Below are 20,401 nucleotides of genomic sequence, written 5' to 3'. Positions count from 1 at the left end.
GTTTCACAGCTGTAGAGAAAATAATTATTTTAGTCTTATTAGATCTGTTTGTTAAATTTCCTTTCTTTTTGGTCTTGAAAAGTAAAAGTGTACTTAACATTAAAACTTTGCTTGATTTTAATTATAATTGTAAGATCTGTCGTGTCCCAAAGCCTACTGAAGCCTTTCCTGTGGTTACACAATACTCAGAGAAAGGTGTTTTTGCCCACAGTAAACTGGGAGCTGCTGTATGCTGCTCTTCAAGACAAGTAGGGAAATAGGCAGGTCAAGTGATTTAGTTGTTTAGCATTTGTGTGTGCCACTTCTGATGTGTAAAAGTGAGTTTGGTTTGAGCCTATATGAGCTGTTTCATCCACTCTGAGCTTTGTTAGGTGGGAATACAGATACGGAAAGTAAAGCAGAACCCAACATTAACCATAGAAGTTGAGACTGAAAACAAAGGCCATGGTTCTCATCAGAGCAAGAGTTTAACTATGGCATTTATTTATTCCTTTAAATTCTGTAGGTATGTGATTCTCTTTTTTTTCTGGTGTACTGAAGAGATGGCTTACCAATTTAGCCTGCAATGTGCACTTCCAGCATCAGAATGATCAAATATTATGAGAATGGTGTAATATATGTATTTTCTGAGAAATCTGAGAGCTGCTAGTATAAATCTGTTTTGTGTGTCTAATTTCTAAAGGGTGATTGCAAAGCCAAATGTGTTCACCTTGAGTTTTCATCAAAAGTTTTGCTTGTCTTTTCAGAGTTGTTTCTACTTTTAAACTCTATTAAGAAAAAAAGATATGCAACTTTACTTGGCAGAGAAGGTCACATAGCTTGGCTTTCCATCTGGTTAAGTAATCCAATGAAAAATGAGCTAAGCAACAAAGCCATTTTTGTCATTTTTCTGAATACCTCACCAAAATGCTTGCTTGGAATGCTTTCACTTCACACTTCGTCACTGCTACCTTCCTACCCAGTGCTGAACACAGCCCTCTGTCTTTGCTGCATTTTGGTGTTTCTGGAAAAATGAGTAGCAGTTTCTGGGCTTGCATACATAGGAACATTCAGAAAAAAAAAATATTCCAAATTAACAGCGTGGACATTCAGAAATGTTAACATGAACAAACTTCTGAAGTGTCCTAGTTAACTCACATTAAGATCTGTTATGGATACTTCTATTTGGCAGTGGTTTTTGTTTGTTTAGCTAACTTGGAAAGTAAATTAAACAAAAGTGTTCTACAGTCATTTTAAAATTCTATTTATGGTTTAATTAATAACTTTTAAAAGCTTGTTCAAATTAATCTTCCTGAGGGTTCTGGCTAACAAACCCTGCTAAGTTTCGTTAAGGTGATTAATGGGGTTTCAATGTCTGGTTTTCTGTACTGCTCCTCTCCTTAGGCTGCTGGACAGAGGTTGTCAGAAGAGCACGTGTGGTTGCTGTGCAGCTGGGGTAGTTTACAAATGGGATATAGCACAAACTTACATTCCAAGAAAGCAAATTCAGTTGACTGTGAGGCAGGAACAGATTGCTTGCTGTGCTTCAGCAATGGCCCTCTTTGGCAGGAGGCTTAAGCAGGCAGCAAAAAGTGGTAACGTCTTCAGTGTCTTTAGTTACAGGATTTGGCAAGGCTTGAGTCAGTAAGCCTGTGTATCCGTGTAAACAGGCTTTCTTTTACAAACTGTGATGTGGGACTGTGCTTTTTTCTGGAAATCTACAAAAAGTGGAGACGTTCAGTTAAATTGGTTAGATGTCTTCTTTTTTTCAAGTTCATTTCCTGATATTGAGGATGTGTCTTCGTAAAGATGTTACTACACTGGAATAAGGTAGGATGTACACAGTATCTAATCTATTGTTTCACACCGGCTTCTGGTTTGGGCATTCAATTCTTTGTGAAGTAGTTCCCTATTGTGGCATATTCAGTTCCTTGCACGTGGCTGGAGCTATTGAGCAGTTGAATTTGTGTTGTGAATTCATACCATTGGTTAATGCAGATCAGCTTTTCCAGACAGAACAAGGATGTCCAACATTTTGGCTTGCCTGGGCTGCATTGAGTGAAGAGGAATTATCTTGAGTGAAGCAGAGTTGTCTTGGGCCCCATATAAAATATATAATGAAATTAATGTGTGGAAGGAACAAGATTGATTAAAAAAAAAAGTCGTTAAAAGTTTGAAAAACAAGAAGGCAACAAAACCATAAAACTAGTGGGATATTTTTGTGAAATTAATCATAGAATCATCGTAGAATCATAGAATGGCCTGGGTTGAAAAGGACCACAATGATCATCGAATTTCAACCCCCTGCTATGTGCAGGGTTGCCAATCACCAGACCAGAGCCACACCCAGCCTGGCCTTGAATGCCTCCAGGGATGGGGCATCCACAACCTCCTTGGGCAACCTGTTCCAGTGCATCACCACCCTCTGAGTGAAAAACTTCCTCTTAATATCCAACCTAAACCTCCCCAGTCTCAGTTTGAAACCATTCCCCCTTGTCCTGTCACTATCCACTCACGTGAACAGTCGTTCCCTCTCCTGTTTACACGTTCATTTCAAATATTGGAAGGCCGCAGTGAGGTCTCCCTGGAGCCTTCTCTTCTCCAAGCTAAACAAGCCCGTTGATGCATCCAAATGCATCAATCTGGTTCAGTGGAAGTGGTTGCAATTCTTTGCAAGGTCTCAAGGTGCTCCTCAGAGATTTTTGATGAAATTTTACTCTTCCTGTGCTTCATTCTTGAAAACAGTTGCTCACAAATGGCAGAAGGTGATGACATGGATAAGGCATGATTATGAAGTGAGAGATATTTTTTTTCTGTCAGGGTAGATCTTATAAAAAACTAGTTAAGAGATGTGACCAAATTTTTCTTTGCTGCTTGCAGTTGTATACATTCCATTTGAAAATTCACAGGTAGTTTATGTACGTTGACTGAAAATGGAGTATATTTCTTCCAAATTCTTGAAACCTATTCTCAGATTCCTTTATCAAAATGGAAACCATTGCTGCACAGGGCTGTGTTTAGCCAATGTATAAAAATTATTTGCTATAACTTGAGCTTGTCATAACTTGAAGCTTAATTTGAATGCTGTTGTGGTTTGAAACATAGCAGAGATAAGATGATTTTCACCTTGAAGACCCGTTTAACTCAGTTAAATGAGCAATCAAATCCACCACAGAAACATATTGCAAATTATTTCATAATTTTTGGGAGCTTTTGGGCATGTTGGAAATTAGAAAATTGGTCAGCGCTACACAAGTATTCTGGGTATTTCTTCCACAAGCTAACTCGTGAAGTTATTACATTGTTTTACAAAATAACAGAAGCCCAAGTGTAGGAAATAAGCAAACTTCCATGTCTGCTTAATAACAAGAAAACTTGTCTTCACAAGCATACATGCGTGTAGATAGGTTGGGATATTATTATCAACAGTCACTGTGTTGTACTCGCCAAGTGACGCGAGTGTGTGTAGCATGTAATGCACAATGGTTTTGTGCAGTCAACTCGTGGAAAATATTGATGGAAATCACATCATAAAGGTATAACATTATAATCCTGTAGGGCCACATTACTCGTTATCCAAGGCCGCATCTGGACTATGGGTGGGATATGCCTGGTGTGGATGTTCTGTGAGAGTCCTTTTTCTTTCGCTGACACGCATGCTTGGCTATCTTTTCATGTCCTCTAAGCGGCACAGAAGTCTGTTTCTCGTGGTGTGGAAATCCCTGGCAGGCCATTCTGCAGAAACGGTGTGCAAGAGGGAATTCTGAATGCAGTTAGTGCTCGGATGAGGCAGTCTTTCTCCTTTGGAGTTACACTTATTCCTGCATAGGTTGATTTGGATGAACGTACAAAATCTTTTGAGTTTATGTAGTGCTGGCTAGGAACCCTGACTACTTTCCAAAGCTAGTGTGCAATAATAGATGCTAAATGACTTTATATAGTCATTCATCACTTTATTCTCCTCCATCTTAGCCCAAATAATCTGGAATTTGTCCTGGTAATAACTTGGAGAGAGCCAGAAAAAATGCCCCCTTAAACATTCCTGATGCTTCCCAAACTAAATGCTCCTTTTTTGAATAACCAAACAGATCACATTCTTTGGCATGGCTTCTGCTCCCGTCCTCAGAAAAACAGTCTTGAAAATGCATTCAAGCAGTTCAGAGCAGTTAGAAACAGCTTTTTTTTTTTTTGGAAGTACTGTTAGTTATTGGTTTCTACTTTCTTCTGAGGTTACCTCATGTTCTGCCTGGTGTTCTTTTGTCAAGGCGAGTGTAAGTATTGCTCGTAGACTTGTAGTCGTTCTGTGCTGTCTTTTGCTTATGAAATGTTTAATCCTCACAATATAAACCTTTTTCATTTTTCCCCCCTCCTTGCACACTGTTATTTGTCTCTGCCCTTCAAAAGCTGACAGCTGTCCTCTTTTGACTTTTTATGCTGCATTTTAGTCCGGCAAATAGTCTAGAATATTAGAACATCTAAGTTTGTATCTATCTCTGTCTGTCAATTAACACTTTCATCTATGTTTGAAGAAGTCCAACAAAACTTTTGGGATATTTTAAAATGCAAATGTATAGATTATTTTAAAAAGTAATGAGCTGGAGCTTGCTTATAGCTTTTGAGGAGAGGGCTGAAATGTTGCATGTGCAGTTACTGTGTGTTCAAGTGGCAGTACATTTCCAGATGTGCATGACGTGGTGAGACTGGGAAGAGGAAAACAGAAATAAAGCAATTGCTTTTAGTAATGATACTGGACCTGGGAACAGAGGTCATCTTTCTTTACTGCAGAAGTGGTGCTTCCTTATTGGGCCGTTCTGCTAGGTTTTTCTTCCAACACTTTGGGGAGTAAGAGTGAATACGCAACGGCCTCCTCAGAGTGGAAGGATACTGAAACTGTGAACTCCAATAAAACACGGCGAAGTTTCATCTCTTGGAACAGGACGTTGGTGGAGGTTCCAAATGCAAGCATGCCGGTCTGTGCCTGGTACTCTCACTAGATGGAGCTCCTCGCCTTGCTTACATCATCCCGGAATGCCAGAGACATCGCTCTGGTCCTTGATTGTGTCCCTCGGTGTTGAAGTCAGCTTAGGCCTGTCCTTCTACCCTACCGTGGTCTTACCTTCCACCCTGACATCAGATTATGTTACTGCTCGAATTTGGCACGATGATTAGGTGGGTAATAGACGTGGTCCAGTTGGAAAGGAAGTGGGGTTCTGAGCAGCTCCTAAGCCTGGCAGGTCGTCTGCTGACACCATGCTATTCTGTGCTGTTCTGACACAAGTGACAAGTGTGTTTCTGTAGCCACTCGTGCCCTTTCTGTGTTTTGTGGGACAAGAGAAATCCAGTAAACTGGTCAGATGGAAAACTTGTCTTTCTTGTTTGGAGTTTGCTGAACTGTCTTACTTTGTAGTTGCTCAGTTACTAAGGAATGAGGGTGGGAGGCAACACGGAGCTCTTCTTCCAGGGGAAGCCCACAGTTGCACCATACTGGAAAAAGCTGGAGGCATAGTGCCTCACATCTGAATGTTTAAAATACTAATTAACAGCGTAAGTATAGTTTCAGTGCTTGCTTTCCTCACAGTTCCAGTACTTGCTTTTGCATCAGCGGTTTTCTCTCATGTCAAAGGAAAATGCAGTAAAAATCAGAAATATTTTTTCATTTACAAAGCAAAACAAAAGCCTGTTTGACTCTTTTATTCTTTTGAATACTTATTTCCTAGCTGTTATTAAATATTGCTTTTTTTATTGTATGTAAATTCAATTAATTATAAGATTCTGAATATCCGCAGAGATGAGCTCAATGAGGATTTGAAACCAAATTTAAAGTAGCACGAACAATAGCTCTACACGTTATTTAGTGAATAAAACATTCAATTTTGACAGGGCTGAAATGGGACATGTTAGAATTGGAATTTCTTTTATTTTGCCATTGAAAACATGGCGCTTAAAAACTGGAACTCTTACTTAGTTGTTTTGACATTTGAATGCATTTATTTTAGTCCTTAGATGACTCAGATTCCCACCAGCCTGCTGTGTGTTAATTTGCAAACGCTATAAAGTGCAGGCATTAAAAAAGTCATAGACTGTGCAGCGTGCCCTTCAGCACTGATTACATGCTCATTAGCTCTTGGTCCCTCATTTGGTTTGCATCCTAGTTCCTTGTCCTCAAAAGACATGTGCGTGTGCTACTTTGCTTTGAGTTGCTGCCTAGGGATTAATGGAGCTCTGATTGTCTTCCTGACTTCCCTCCGCTCATGAGATCCCACTAGCGTATGAGGGTACACAGAGTGAATTAAAACATATGTCGAAGGGAGGAGCTGGGTTGGTACAATGTATAAACCCACTGAGAGTGTGTATGCGATGATAGGCTTGGCACGGCAGAAGGGAATTGGAGGCCCTAAGGGGTCCCCTCATCCAGAATGCTGATGTCTGTGGATTTACTGAGCTGCTGCCTCTCTGTGTCCTCCCCCTTGGTAAGTGCCACTGAGCAGTGACTTACTGCAATTCATTGGCCATTTTCCTTCTCCTTGGCCCTCTGGCAGATGTGAGAAGTGAAACTGTTACTTCAAGCTCAACTCACATAACCCGATAGCATAACAACCAGGGAATGTGTTCAGAGAAAGTAGTGAATTGTTTGTTTGCTGGTATTATTTTGGGTTTAGGATTAAAGCTTGTACAATACATACCACTGTCAGTATAGAAAGGGCCGAGCCTTTTATAACTTTCGTGCTTTTTGTAACTGTGATTTCTATTCAGTGTACTTTTAAAAGATGAAAGCAGGAGCACTTGTAACCTTTTAAACTACAGAATACAGTTTTCTTTAACATGTCCGCAGAGCATGCACATACATGTTGCCTTTTTCACTTTTCAGATGAAGGGGCTTTGCTTGCTTACTTTAATTCCATCTGCAGAGTCACCTGCAGCGTACAGAGATTGGTTCTGCATATATTTTTCCTTTGCTTGACTTTTTTTGGGGGGGGGGTGAGGAGAATATTGGAATAAATTGGATAGATCATACTGTGTTTTTCTAAGGGGATAGACTATGGGCTAGTTTTGGGCTATATTAGGGTGAAAATGAAACCTTGTTTTTGTGCCAGTTGATGTGATAGAAGCTGTCAAACATGTTGTCAGGCCATGGGAATTATCTGAAAACGCTTCTAACAAATAATGGCATACACGGTTCCTTCCTGACCCTGGAAATTATTGCTTGTTTTAACCAAATATTCTTTTCACCTCTACAGTCTCAGTGAAGTAGGACCGGTAGGGTTCTTTAAAACAAATCCATATTATCACTAATATAAGAAAAAAAAAAATCCAATACCCTATTTCAGAGCATCATAATTAATTTGTTCTAGTGTCAGTCTGCTTTCTTTCATGCTGCTTTTTCATTTTCTAACAGAGGCTGAGGAAGAAGGAAATCATAACAGGGCACAGAGAATGTAACTCATTTTGATGGAGAAATGTAATAATTGTAAAGTAGCACTGAATTTCCCCTGGGAAAACAAGGTTTTCTTCTTTGGTATTGCTGTTCTTCATAAAATTGTATGTGCTGTGACCTTGTGGTTAATGACCTCAATAGAGTCGTATCATACATACACTTAAATCACTATTGGATTTTACATATTTTCCTCTTGCTTGTTATCCCTTGATAATTTTGTTATTACTGATGGGAAACATAAATTTCATTTACATTTAGATAAGGAAATTGCATTATTGCTAGTAAGATGGATAGAGTTCTAAACCTTCTGTAAAAGTGCTGTAAAACTGAGATCAGTGAATCGAAATGTTCAGTACATATTAAAAAACCAAAAAACAGAACAGCAACTAACACAAACCAGCCAACCAAACAAGTCCCACACCCTTTGAACTTAAAGTAACTGCAATACAAAAATATCTTCTAAAATCCCTGAAGTAAGAACCCCTTAAATAAATGTGTGAGAGTTTAGGCTGAACTGAATATTCCATAATGTCTCTAATGGAAGAATAGGCAAGTAGTTTCGAAATAGCATGTTTGATACACAAAAAGTTTAATAGAGTTAAGATGAAGGTTGATGTAATGCTTCTGAATCAAATTGCTTTAGCATAATTTCTGTTTGTTCATAATGTATCATTAAACCATAGCTATAGATCTCAGGGACTCTGGAACTGGAAAGGGTGGATTTAGACCAGATATTGGGAAGAAATTCTTTACTGTGAAGGTGGTGAGACACTGCAAAAGGTTGTCCAGAGAGGCTGTGGATGCCCCCTCCCTGGAAGCATTGAAGGCCAGGCTGGATGGGGCTTTGAGCAACCTAGTCTAGAGGGAGGTATGCCTGCCTATTGCAGGGGCTTGGAGCTAGATGATCCTAAAGGTCCATTTCAACCTGGGCCATTCTCTGATTTTGGCCATGAATATCAGTCTTCTTAGAGGGGACATCTTTGCCGACATGCTTCATTCTTGAAACTGCTGCACATGCTTTCTAAAAACCAGAACGCTGTTACAGAAGTCAAATGTTATTCTTCATACACATTTTGAATGTATTTTTGTTTTTTTTTCACTGCAGGATTTCAGGTCCTGTTTTTTTTTTTTTTTTTTTAATTGTAACTGTGAAATGGATATAAGAAACTGCTATGAATTATGAAAGAGGCAGGAATAAAATAAAAAAAGATATATATGGTATTAATTGCATTATTTCCCCAAAGAGAAAAACCTGTGCAGTAGGTAAAGAGTTGCCTGTCTTGCTGATGTCATACAGAAGCTGTGATCACGTGTCGGAGCAGGAGTGGTGAAGCCTGTGGGACTGTTTGCCACCAAGTGAGGTAATTGTGCCCTTTCTCCTTTCCCATAAATACTGGCTTCTGCTTTGTGCAGTCATTTGGCCTTGCATGGCCGCGTGATAGAGAAACTATGGGCCTGTGTCTTGATTTCAGCTTGGGCAAATGGTTTTCTTCAGAGCGTCTGGTATGATAGTATGTTTAGTTCTAGGAGAAAAACAATGTTGATATTCTACCTCTTTTTTTTTTTTTTTTCTTTTCTATTCTCCCCCCATCCCATTGGGAAGGAGAGGAATGCGTGAAGGACCGTGTGGTGCTGAGCCACCTACCAGGTTAAACCACAATAGCCTGATGTGGCAGGTGATTTGTTGTCAGCTGGAGAACTCCCTGATCTCACTGCCCCATTGACAGTGGCTCTGGCAGCCGGTGAGAACAAGGGGATCCAGTCATTTGGCCACTGAGATAGAAGACCCACCAGAGAGAGACCTACCACAGGCCACATAGCCCATGTGAGAGGCTTGGTATATTTTAGGGTGTCTGAGTGACCAGTAATACCATACTTCAGGAGGTTTGCTGTGGAGATGCACTGTATGTATATGGAAGATTAAATTATGCCTATCATTACCAGACTTGAAGTTAAGCTACTGAGATTGCCTTTTCTTTGTGTCCAGAATATATGGCAAACCTCAGGTACACAAGGCATATGTCTATCAGTAGACTTGTTGTGGACAAAATGTACAAATATTATGCCCTCCTTCACAGATTATACACAACTCTGTATGGCAACCCTTTTTGGTGGGGGAATGGATTAAGATATTTTTTTGGGCTGGCAGAGAGGGAACTTAAAGACACAGCCTCCCTAGATGTATTTTCTGCAGTCTGCGGTAGCTCTGAGGCCTGTCATGGTGTGCTTCATAGCTTATTTCATCAGGCAATTTTGTTGGTCCAGCTGAGGAAGTGGGAAAACCTAACAAGTAAGAAGTCTTAAGCTGGTTTTACATTTTTAAAACTGGAATGGGATATCTCCTCGAGAAGTGAACAGAATCCCAATGGAAAAATATGAAAGAATAAGAATCCCAATGGAGATGCTAGCAGCATTACCTGTTAGTCGTAGAATTTCAATACTGACAACTGAATGAGTTAATCAGTTTACATTCAAGACCGAAGGCTCTCTTGACATAAATAATTATATATCAATGAGTGTTATTAATAATGGTTGGCTGAAAGCCCCATTAATCCCTTAAAATGAGAAATATAGAAATAGCCTCCTGATCAAGCGGTGAACAGCTTTTAGCTGTGAAATTTAAATTATTTTGTTCACACAGATGTATCACGCAGTACCTAAAATTTGCCTTCCTTGTGCTACCTAGGCCTTTTAGGTGGAGCTGATAGGTAGAAATTTGCAAGGAAGCTCCATGGCCATTTGCAAGCCTGCAGCAGCGGAACGCTAGAGGGCTCTTTTAGACTGATGCAAAACAGTATAGTGTAATTTAAGACAAGTCTGAACTTGACCTGAATTAAAAAAAATGAAAAATATTATTTTCATTAGAACATAATACAGCTTTCCCTTCTAAGGAAAAATGAAGTCACTGCTTTTGAAAGAAGGGAAATATGGCCTGTTGTTATATGGCAAGTATTTGAGCTTCTGAGAGGTGAGACATTTCTATGATGTAGTCTAATTGGTTTCAATTTTTATACATATTTTTTCTGATCAGCATTCAATGTTTTTTTTAATGCTCCCTTTCTGAGTGACTAATCTTAAGATAACTAACTGCTGTATATTTCTTCCTGTTTGCCTGTCCTCTTCGCTTTCTAATTTCTTTCCTTACCTGGTAGTTAATTCATAGTAGCCTGTGTCCTGTGAAGCCCAAATCTGCATCGCATTATACAAAACATGAACACTGTATGAAGAAGTGAGTGTATGACGCTGCTACACTTATTTGGAAGTGTTTTCCAATTGCTTTTTTTTTAAAAAAAGGGTCAAATTTCATACAATTCTTGGATGCTAAGAATGATTTTTAGCTGGTGTGAATTTCCAGTGCAGCCTGGAGAGCCTTTGTCATCTTACAGTGACTGAAACACAGACCCAGCGTGTTTTATTCCAGTGTTAACTGATACCGTTTTGTGAGGCAGAAAATAAAAGCTGAAAAACCTGCTCCATATTGATGGGAAAAAACAGAAAATAGCACTCCTCTATAAAGCTGAATGGGAACAGTAATCTTTTTGTTTCAATTTATATAGCTTTTGTAAGCAGATATATATATATTTTTTCATACATCCTCTTGATTTTTCCCTTGTGAAGTAGTTCTCGTGCCTAATATATGCTAGTATTTTTCAGTGACACTGTGGCGGTGTAGAAAATAATTGATATTAGAGAGAGGGAGAAACAATACAAATTGAAATCCTTATTATGGAATGCAATTTACATCACTCTAGGCAGCATATTGTCAGAAGGAAGCTTGGAATTATACATCAAAATTAATACAACTGTGCTTTGAAATTGAAAGCTTTTGCATACAGACAAATGTACACACTTGTTTCAAGAAGTGTTTATGGAGAACAACGCGTAGGTTGCGTGTTCAGAGAAATGAAGGGCATTTTTTTTCCCTATGGCAAGTCAATCATCCTGGAAGCAAACGAGACTTGAAAGACAGGTTGTGAGATAATTGTTTTGTGGGAACGATGTCCTAGAAACCAATGGAGATTTTTGTGTGTTAAATAGTATTGAGAGCAGCAGAGTGATTCTACAAGAGATGTTCTTTGGCTGTCAAGTACCCCATTTTCTTGGATTTTCCCGATCCTGCTGTACAATTTGTAGCCACAGGTAAAAATGACCTATTTTTAGCTTTTGGTGTGGTTGTTCTTTGCAAATGTTCAACCTCCAAGTGGACGTCTTGGAAGTAAATAAAGGTAATGGTGTAGCAAGCATGCAATTAAAAGATGGATTTGAACTGTTTCAGAATCTCAGAGAGACTTCCATTCGTCTTTTCTTTTAGATGCTTTGAACTTGATGGCTCAAAATATCCATTATCTGAGAGGGGGCTGTGAATTTACAAGCAGGGGGGGATAATAAAGGAGAAGGAAATATGCCACAGACCCAAATTATCTGCTAAACCTTCTTCCCCACACATAGCTCTGTTACTCCTTGCTGGCACCCACTCCTTAGGGAGATTTGGGAATCCTTCCAGACTTCTTCTAAGTATTGATGCTTCCTCCTCAGCACCCGCTGTAACCCACCTCCTAGCGCTTCCTTCTTGGCTTTCTCCCAGCTCTTTTCCCATTACCAAGTTGCATGTTTCTGGTCCAGATATGAGGACAAAATTAGTTAATTTCTTCTCTTCCTCAGTGCGGTAGCATTCTGTTTTGCCAGTCTTGCTGAGAAGCACTGAAGTGATTCCACAGAGGATAGCACAGCTGTTTTTCCCTAAATATTGCTGATGTCGTATCAGTCAATTACCAGAATCAAAGTGCTTTCATTTTCTTTCAGGATGAGTGCATGGTCTGCCTTGAGTGTGTTTTGTAGTTCAGTTTGCTGCACACAAAACACGTTAGAGCTGCAGATGCGGGACTTTATTAAGATAATGTCTTCTGGACAATATGTGGCCAGAACCATTAAGATATGGACAACTGTGATATTTCTACTTTTCATTGCTCATAAAGCATGATGTATACGGTGGCTTAGACTAGCAAATGACAGACTTGAATCTGTTTCAACTGGTGCTTCTAGCTAACACAGAACCAAAATAGCATAGGCTGCAGCACAGTTCATAAAGCTTGCAAAACGGATTTGGCTAATGAAAATGCCAGCCAGGTATCAAATACACTGGCAAGGAGAAGGTTGCTTTGATATAATTGGCAGTTCACCCCATGAATACAGTCTAGGATTTAGGGAGAGCCTGTGTTGGCACTAAGCTTGGACGTACAGTGAAAGGTACACAATAGATATAAAAATGATTTTAGTTTTCTGTGTCATGGTTAGTTATATTTGGCTAGGCTTTGTTTGAGTACAAAATGGAATACAAAATAAAATGATTTTGTAAGACTCAAGCTCACTAGTTGCTCAGGTCCTGCTACTGTGAATTAGTATCTGTGCTTCTTACTTGAAATTGTGTATTTTAATATCTTTAGCTTTTGCAATTCTAGGTCTCAGAGCAAAGTTCAAATAATGCTGAGAACTTCAGGAGGAAGCTAAACTGTGCCAAGCAGTCAGGAAAGATGAAGGCTTCTGTTTAGAAGAGTCAAGTATTTCTAAAACTTGAACTTGTCTGAGGATACAAAGTGCTATAATTTGTTATTGTTGAAATTGATCCAGCACTCTCTGAAAGATGGTATTTTTATTCTGCATTTCATAAATTTTAGAACAAAACCTGCTTCTAGACAAGGAACATCAGACAACATCTCTGCTAAAAACATTTTCAGAAAATAAATGCATCGCTTTGGCAGTTGGTAAGCAATAAAAATATTGTACCATGCTTAACCAACAACTATTAACCAAGAACTGAAAGCACCTTCAGAGTGTGTTCATTCTGATTAAAGAAACCCAACCGATGGTCTCACAAACACAAGGAGTCCTCTTTCATGTACAGTAAACTCTATTTGCTTTAACGCGTCCTTTCATTTAGAACATGTCCTGTTGATGCTGTCCTTCAAAGGCTGTCCTTTTTTTTCTAGAGGAAAATGTAGTGTGTTCCTGGATTATACAGAGGGGAATAAAGAAAAGGGATGATCGTGCTGTGCAGACAGGGTGTTAGCATTAGACCCTGACTTTTGTCAGTAAGAACTCGTGGCAGTGATCCAAAACCAATTACTGTTACTTTTTTATGCCAGTAGGGGTGGAAATGCTGGAGATGTCTGTGGTTTTGGTTAAATTTATCAAACTCATTTATATCTAGAAGCCATATAAACAGCAGTGATTAGTCCTAATCCCTTTTCATAGAAGTGCAGTGTATTGATAATCTAGGAAAGTGGGTGCTGGATGCTACGTTTGCAGCTAGGTACTTTTATGTGGCATATATATACATAGATAGGATTATCTCTTATCTAATCACTATTATCTAAAGGTGATGGCTCCAGATTTTCTGCTCCGTGGTTCATCTTGAAGTGGAAAGTTTTATGTGGGTTGGGGTGAAAAAGAAATTTTACTCCAGAGTAAAGCATACAAGCATGCTTTCAAAGTGCAGTACATCCATGGTTGTGTCCCTATTTTTCCCCTTCTGCATTTTATTTCTTTAGGCACAGCCTGCCTATAGATTCCCAACTAATGCTGGATCCTGTACACTTACTCTCAAGTATCCAAAACATCCATACTTTTTTGGATTGTGGGTTTCTTCCACAGAGCAAATCTTGTTTTAGTCCCTATGAGAACAGTTTAAAAATACAAATGCAAAGAACGATTTGACTGCTGTTGACATCTCTGTCATAACACAGAAGCTAAAGCCACGTTAAATCTCTCACTGACATCACTCTGATCTCTTGCAGTTAGAGGGAACAAAAAGCACCACAAGCCCCTTCTTTTTTGAGGAATTGTGTAGTGCATCCTGAAACTACAGCTGTTCTGCTACTCCCAGGCTTTTCTGGAAGTGGAAGATAGACTCGAGGACCAAAATCTAGGGCAGCAGCACTGATATTTTTCGGTCATTTTCTAAAAGCTGTAATAAAATGCAACACGCTTCCAGGCTGTTTTCTCTCTCTTGAGTTAATCGTGTGAGTAAGCTTCCAAAAGCAGATGCGTCCCGATGAAAAATAATTATACCAGGACATTTTTGAAAGATGGATCTTCTGATAACTTTGTCATTCTGATGTGCTTCCTGAGAAGAAACACCACACAGCATCCCAATGTCTTATAGAAGCAGCTAGATTTTTAGCCTCTGAGGAAAACAGTGTGTGCAGTCACCCTATCTATCCCTTTGGCTGCCTGTCTTCCCTGTGGTGATTCTGGGACTTGCTGCTCAAACTCCAGCAGTTCTTGCAAGGCTGGAAGAAGTGCAGCTAATGGCTAACTCATTCTATGTGGCTGCTGCTGGTCACCTGTTGGTACACACTGCACTGAGCTGGCAAGAGCTGGATGGAAGAGGGAGGACAAGGGCTCAGCAGCCATGTTATGCTGTGGGGACTAAATGTAGGCCATAATTCCGTAGGCGACCAGGCTTCATTCAATCTGCTGCTGCCAGGGTGACTTGGAGAGTGGTAGGTATGCTTCTTAGATGTGTTTGTATTCTTAAGACATTATCAAAACTTTCAGAGAGTGGCTGGATAGTAGAAGGCTTTGTTTTGTTCTAAAGATACATTTTAATCTCCACAGAAAATGGAATTATTGAAGGTCTGCTGTGGATAGAGAGCCTGTAATTTGTTGGGGAGCTGCACTGGTAGGCATATCTAATCTGCCTAATCAACTGACATTGCCATTGAATAGACAAAATGCTGAAAGCATGCCTCAGCCCACTGGGGATGTAAAAGTGCTTACAGCTAAATAGATTTTTTGTTTCTTGAGATTTATAGCTCACATATGTTTGCTACAAAACAAACTAAGTTCAACTGAATAATATTACTGTAACTTAGTTAAAGGTTTCTATTGGCAGTATAAATCATGAAGGCAAAGCTAGATTCCCTTTCATGTGCATGTGTACTATTGAAACAGAAGTGTTGCTTTCTGTGTTCAAATTTCTTCACAGTAGTTAAAGAGAGGAAGCACAGGCAGTAGTTTCACTGAAAGGGAACTTCAAAATCGAGGCTGGTATGGAGTTGCATCAAAAGGGAGTTTCAAAATCAAGCCTGGAATGTGCCTGTGAATAGCCACAGTTTCAGAGTAAACTGTGAGAATCATCACTGGTCCTTGGGTGCAACTCTTCTCCTTTTCTTCCAGAATGAATTTTAAAAAGATACTTTTTCTTGCTTTCACTAATGTAGTTAAGAATATTTGGCTGCACATTGTAATACAGAGGAAGAGAGGTAAACAAAAGGAAGGCAGAAAAGGAATCAAGCTACAATCAATACGGCAAAAATTGCAAATTGCATTTTGGTGCGTTATATGGTACTCAGGATCTCAAAGGCATTTTTTCTACAAGTGAGCGGTTAGGAGCGCCAGCAACTTCCTCCTCCAGCTATGTGTCTCTGAATTCACTTAAAGTTCCTCACGAACCAATTTGGTGGAGGCTGAAGATGTAATGTTGCCCTACGAGGAGCAACTGAAGGAACTGGAGCTGTTAAGTCTGGGGAAGAGGAGGCTGAGAGGAGACCTTATTGCTTTCTTCCAATACCTCAAAGGTACTTACAGCGAGAGTGGGGTTGGTCTCTTCTCACTGGTGACAGGTGACAGGACGAGGCGAAATGGCCTCAGGTTGTGCCAGGTTAAGTTTAGGTTGGATATCACAAAACACTTCTTTACAGAAAGGGTTGTTAAGCCTGGAATAGGCTCTCCAGCGAGGTGGTTGAGTCACCGTCGCTGAATGTGTTTAAAAACCGTTTGGATGTGGTGCTCAGGGACATGAATTAGCAGAGGGTTGTTAGGGTAGTATGGTTAGGTTGTGGTTGGACTTGATGATCTTGAAGGTCTTCTCCAGCCTGAGCAATTCTATGATTCTATGTGCTTAAGCCCTGTGACAGCTGATCCTACTTGTGCATCTTTTTCAGGCACAATGCCTCCTTTACACAGGAGTGCTTTTCTTCAGTCTCCTGATGCCAGACACTATTCAATTATCACAAAGACTTTTATTTTTCTCTCTTTCTGTAATATTTGCTGGTTCTTATTGTGCTAACTTTGACTAGACAGTCTCATATTTTCTCAATCCCCTTTTGTGTTAAGGTAAATATTAAATATGAACAATGTATAAAATATTCAGTATCTATCTTATTCTTGAGAAGTCATTGAATAGATGTTAAGAGGTGGTTTTCAGGTGGTCTAATCTTGATAGATGAACACTTTACTCAGCAGCTTTATGAATGAGATAGGGTCCAGGAGCAGAGGAAAGCCTAGTTCCAAGTTTCCTTGCAACTTCCCAGACAGTGCTAGGTATATGAGTGATTTTGCCTTAACAGAAGTTGAAAAGCTCATTAGCAGCCATCAGTTTTGTTTTGAGCGTATGTTAAAACAAATAATGCAATTGTATGATCACGTTACATGGCATGTGTAATTAACTAAATCTGCAAGTTGACAACATGCTGTGTGATACTTTAAACATTCAGGCTAGACACTGCTGTCAGCTGTTGCTAGCTTCAGTGTGGTTTTATCCACTGTGGGGCAGTTTTCCTGTAAGGATGTCTACAGCTGTAGACAGAAAAGGCTGAAGAGCTGTGAGGAGCACAGATGAACCAATCCTGCATTTTCTTGTAGGTGTCAGTGTGGTGGGAAGAGGCTGGAAAAAAAAAAGAGAACTGATCCAGTTGGGACTGGCTGGGAAAAAGGTAAATCATTCTTCCTTGGAAGGAAGGTGCTCTGGAGCCAGTGGCACTTCTCAAACATAAAAGGTTTTCCTAGAAAATTGAAAACTACAGCAAGTCAATGCTCAAGATCTGCTCAAGATGTGAGGATACAGGGAGCAGAGTTCCATCTGTGCATGTTGGGCATCAGTTGCCAAGTAGTATAGGGAATCTGCTACTTGAATGAAGGTAGGCTTGATAAAGGCAGTGTTCGTGTCAATTAAACGGCTCAAACAGACTTTTAAATGCAGAAATGTGTACCCAAAGGCTGGGGTAGTTTGATCCCTTGCTGATTGTGTTAGCAGAATTTGGGTCTTTGAATCTGAGGAAAGGTAGTGCTTTGTGTGTCTGCAAGGGGGTTGAGTCACACTGCTGGTAACTCCTCTGCAGAGCTGTGCCAGCCCACCAGCATGGAGATAGACAGACACAGCTTCCTGGAGCCTGGTCTCTGCATACTTCTGCATCTGTGTTTCATGTAGCTGGCCTCCTATAGATAGAATTTTCCAGAATAGTCTTCAGAGCGTAGCTTGATTTGTGGTGTTGCAACACTCTGCTTTGTTTCTAGCTTCTAACCAGCACTGAAAGAGAGCTAATCCCTACTAGAATATTTTCTTCATATCATTTTTCAGGACAATCAGTTACCAAAGCTCTAATCACAGATGCCAGGGAAAGTTCCTCTCAGTTGTGTGTGTCAATAAAATGGCTTCTTTGTTGAGAGAAGGCTCATGTTGTGGAGGAAGGCTACAAAGCAAAATGCAAACCCTGCCAGAAACACCTCCGCAGTGAGGTGTTGACAGTATCTGTGTCATGGTGAAGCAATCAGAGCACCCAACTGATTACTAAAACAGGTTCTTCACATACCTGTCTGAAACAGTGAGGTTTTTTGAGGGAGAGAGGGCAGGTGGGGAAGGGATTTATGGCGAAAAGGTGTAAAAAGGAAAAAATCTCTCAGTAATTGTGCTTCACGTGATCTCACTCAGAGGCTTTCAGCTTCATAATGAAGTCAGATGACTGAGCATTTGTGATCAACTAATGCTGCAGTGTTTCTTGTGGTGCTTAGGGCCGGAAAAGCATTCCGCCTCAGTTTCTAAAATCTGTTTGAAAATCTGTTTTTACAGTGATGAAACGAGCTATTCTGGAAATAGCAAAAGGAAAGGTGTGGTCTGAGATGTTAGTGTTTCATGGGTATTAGGTGGTACCGTCAGCCACCTCGTGAGGGTAGGCCTTTGGGAGAGAGTGCCCTCTCCTGCAGTCCTCCAGCTGGGAGGATTGCTGCTGCTTTCTGCTTCTCTGTAACTCATTGTTGCTCCTTTGTTGTCTGCCAGCATCAGGCTTACTCATGCTTTCCTGTTTTTTTTTTTTTTGTGCCCCCTTCTGTTTAGATAAAGAACCTTGCCTTGTTATTCATAAGGTAAATATCTTCTCTTCCTTCTGCTTCTTCACTTCCTCCATGACTTCTGTCTGTGGTCAGCCAACAGTGGTGACTAGTCAGCTGTCAGTCAAGACTTTTGGTTATTTGCTTTCTTGATGAGGAGGAAAGGAAGCTAAAGAAGACCTGTCAAGTACCCTGAATCATTTCACTGCATACAAAAGTAGCTTATGTCTTCTTCCAGTCACACCTTTCCTCACTTACTTTTGTCTTGTTTTTCAGTTCTTCCTTGTCGCTTCTGATGGCATCTTAGTCTGTACCCTCTTTGGGACAATACATCTTCCTGTGTGTTGCCTCACAAAGGAACCGGTTTGGAGTGGGATACAGAAATCTATGTGGAAAAAATGTAATTATACCAGGTTACTTAGTTAATTTAACTCAGTCTCACAAAATATAGCCTATTAGCTATTAGCCTACTAGCACAGGAGCTACCTTCTGATGAACCTAAGCACACGTTAATGACAAACATAAAATGAGGTCATGTGTATTACATTTCCAGTAAAGCAGGAACTCAGATGTATACCCTAACAGAAAAACTGTTGGTTCATCACATTTCACAGAGAAAGTCTTCAAGACAGACAGAATATCAAAGGCATTGATGTGTGCTGTATATGTCTGTAGATACAAATAATCATAACCTACTGCCATATTCACAGGGGGATATTTGGACTTTTGCTGAGTGAGGAAAATAATTATTCTAAAGAAAAGGTGAAAAGATTTAGATTTCTGGAGTGGACTTGCGCAGGTTTCAGGCAGGTAACACAGGGCTGATCATCCAGGATGCTTTAGGAATCACCTGCCAAAATCTCTGTGTGTCTGAGATCATAAGACAGACACCAGATATGCTGAAGAGTCAAAGGGAAGAAAATGGGAAGTCAGAAGGAAGAAATCAGGAAATTATTCAGAAATTAGAGGTACAGTGGCCTTCCGTGGTCTCACGGCTCCTCTGCAGGCATTCAGTATTCATTTGATATTAGCATTTACCATTCACGCATTTAGAGTGTGTATGGCATTCATCTGCTCTACTGATCTTTCTTTGCTAGGCCAGATTGATTGAAATAGGCCATGCACGCACTTTGTACTGTTTGAATGATCATTTGTATTATCTCCCAAACAAATAAAAGCTATTTCATCAGATCAATGATGCTCACAAAAAACCTTTTTTTTTGTCACGACTGACTTTTCATTCTGTTTGTTCACTTCTGATTTCCCTGTTGAACATTTATGTTACTTTGCTTTCTACTTGAAGCTGCTAGCCTGGAAATGCAGCAAGTTTTACAGTCTGTAACATAGCATACAGGAAACCTGGGGGATGAGTAAGGAAGTTATATGGGAAATTAAAAATGATGATCATTAAAAATGAACATTAGGTGCATGTTGAGATTTGGTTACTTTTCCAAGCTTGGAGTATGTTTCTAGCAAAGCATAGAATAAATAGTCTTTTCTGCTGCAGGCATTTGTTTGTTGAGAATGTAGAAAGCCTGTAACAGAGGTCCCGAAATTGTCTTTCCATGATCAAAACTAGGTAGTCAAATGAAAACTTTTCCCCATTGCTTCTCACTGTCCATAATGAAACACTGAGGCAACCAAAAAACAAAAGGTTTGTACCTAGGGGACTCAAGACTTGTGACTGTGGAGAACAGTGACTTTTGCCATGTTTCTGTAAAATCCTTGGAGGTCTGAAACTGAGTTGAGCGTTGTGCTTATCCTCATGTGTTAGGGAAACAGATGATGTGGATTATGCTATTCCTCTGCCAGTGTGCTTGACAACTTTTCAAGTCATTGATGTGAAAGGGCAGGCAGTGCTCTGCTGGTGTTCATTTTGGG

At 40.0% G+C, this 20,401-nt stretch overlaps 1 protein-coding gene across 2 annotated transcripts in view; it reads left to right on the top strand.

Annotated features, from left to right (window-relative positions):
- RNF144B (ring finger protein 144B) overlaps positions 1–20,401 on the top strand; it is an 89,154-nt gene that overhangs the window by 5,672 nt on the left and 63,081 nt on the right. The gene's annotated exons all lie outside the window — the stretch shown is intronic.

The sequence above is a fragment of the Gallus gallus genome, chromosome 2 (genome assembly GCF_016699485.2).
Source record: "Gallus gallus isolate bGalGal1 chromosome 2, bGalGal1.mat.broiler.GRCg7b, whole genome shotgun sequence".
NCBI classification, from domain to species: domain Eukaryota; kingdom Metazoa; phylum Chordata; class Aves; order Galliformes; family Phasianidae; genus Gallus; species Gallus gallus.
This window is presented reverse-complemented; position numbering and strand designations above follow the sequence as displayed.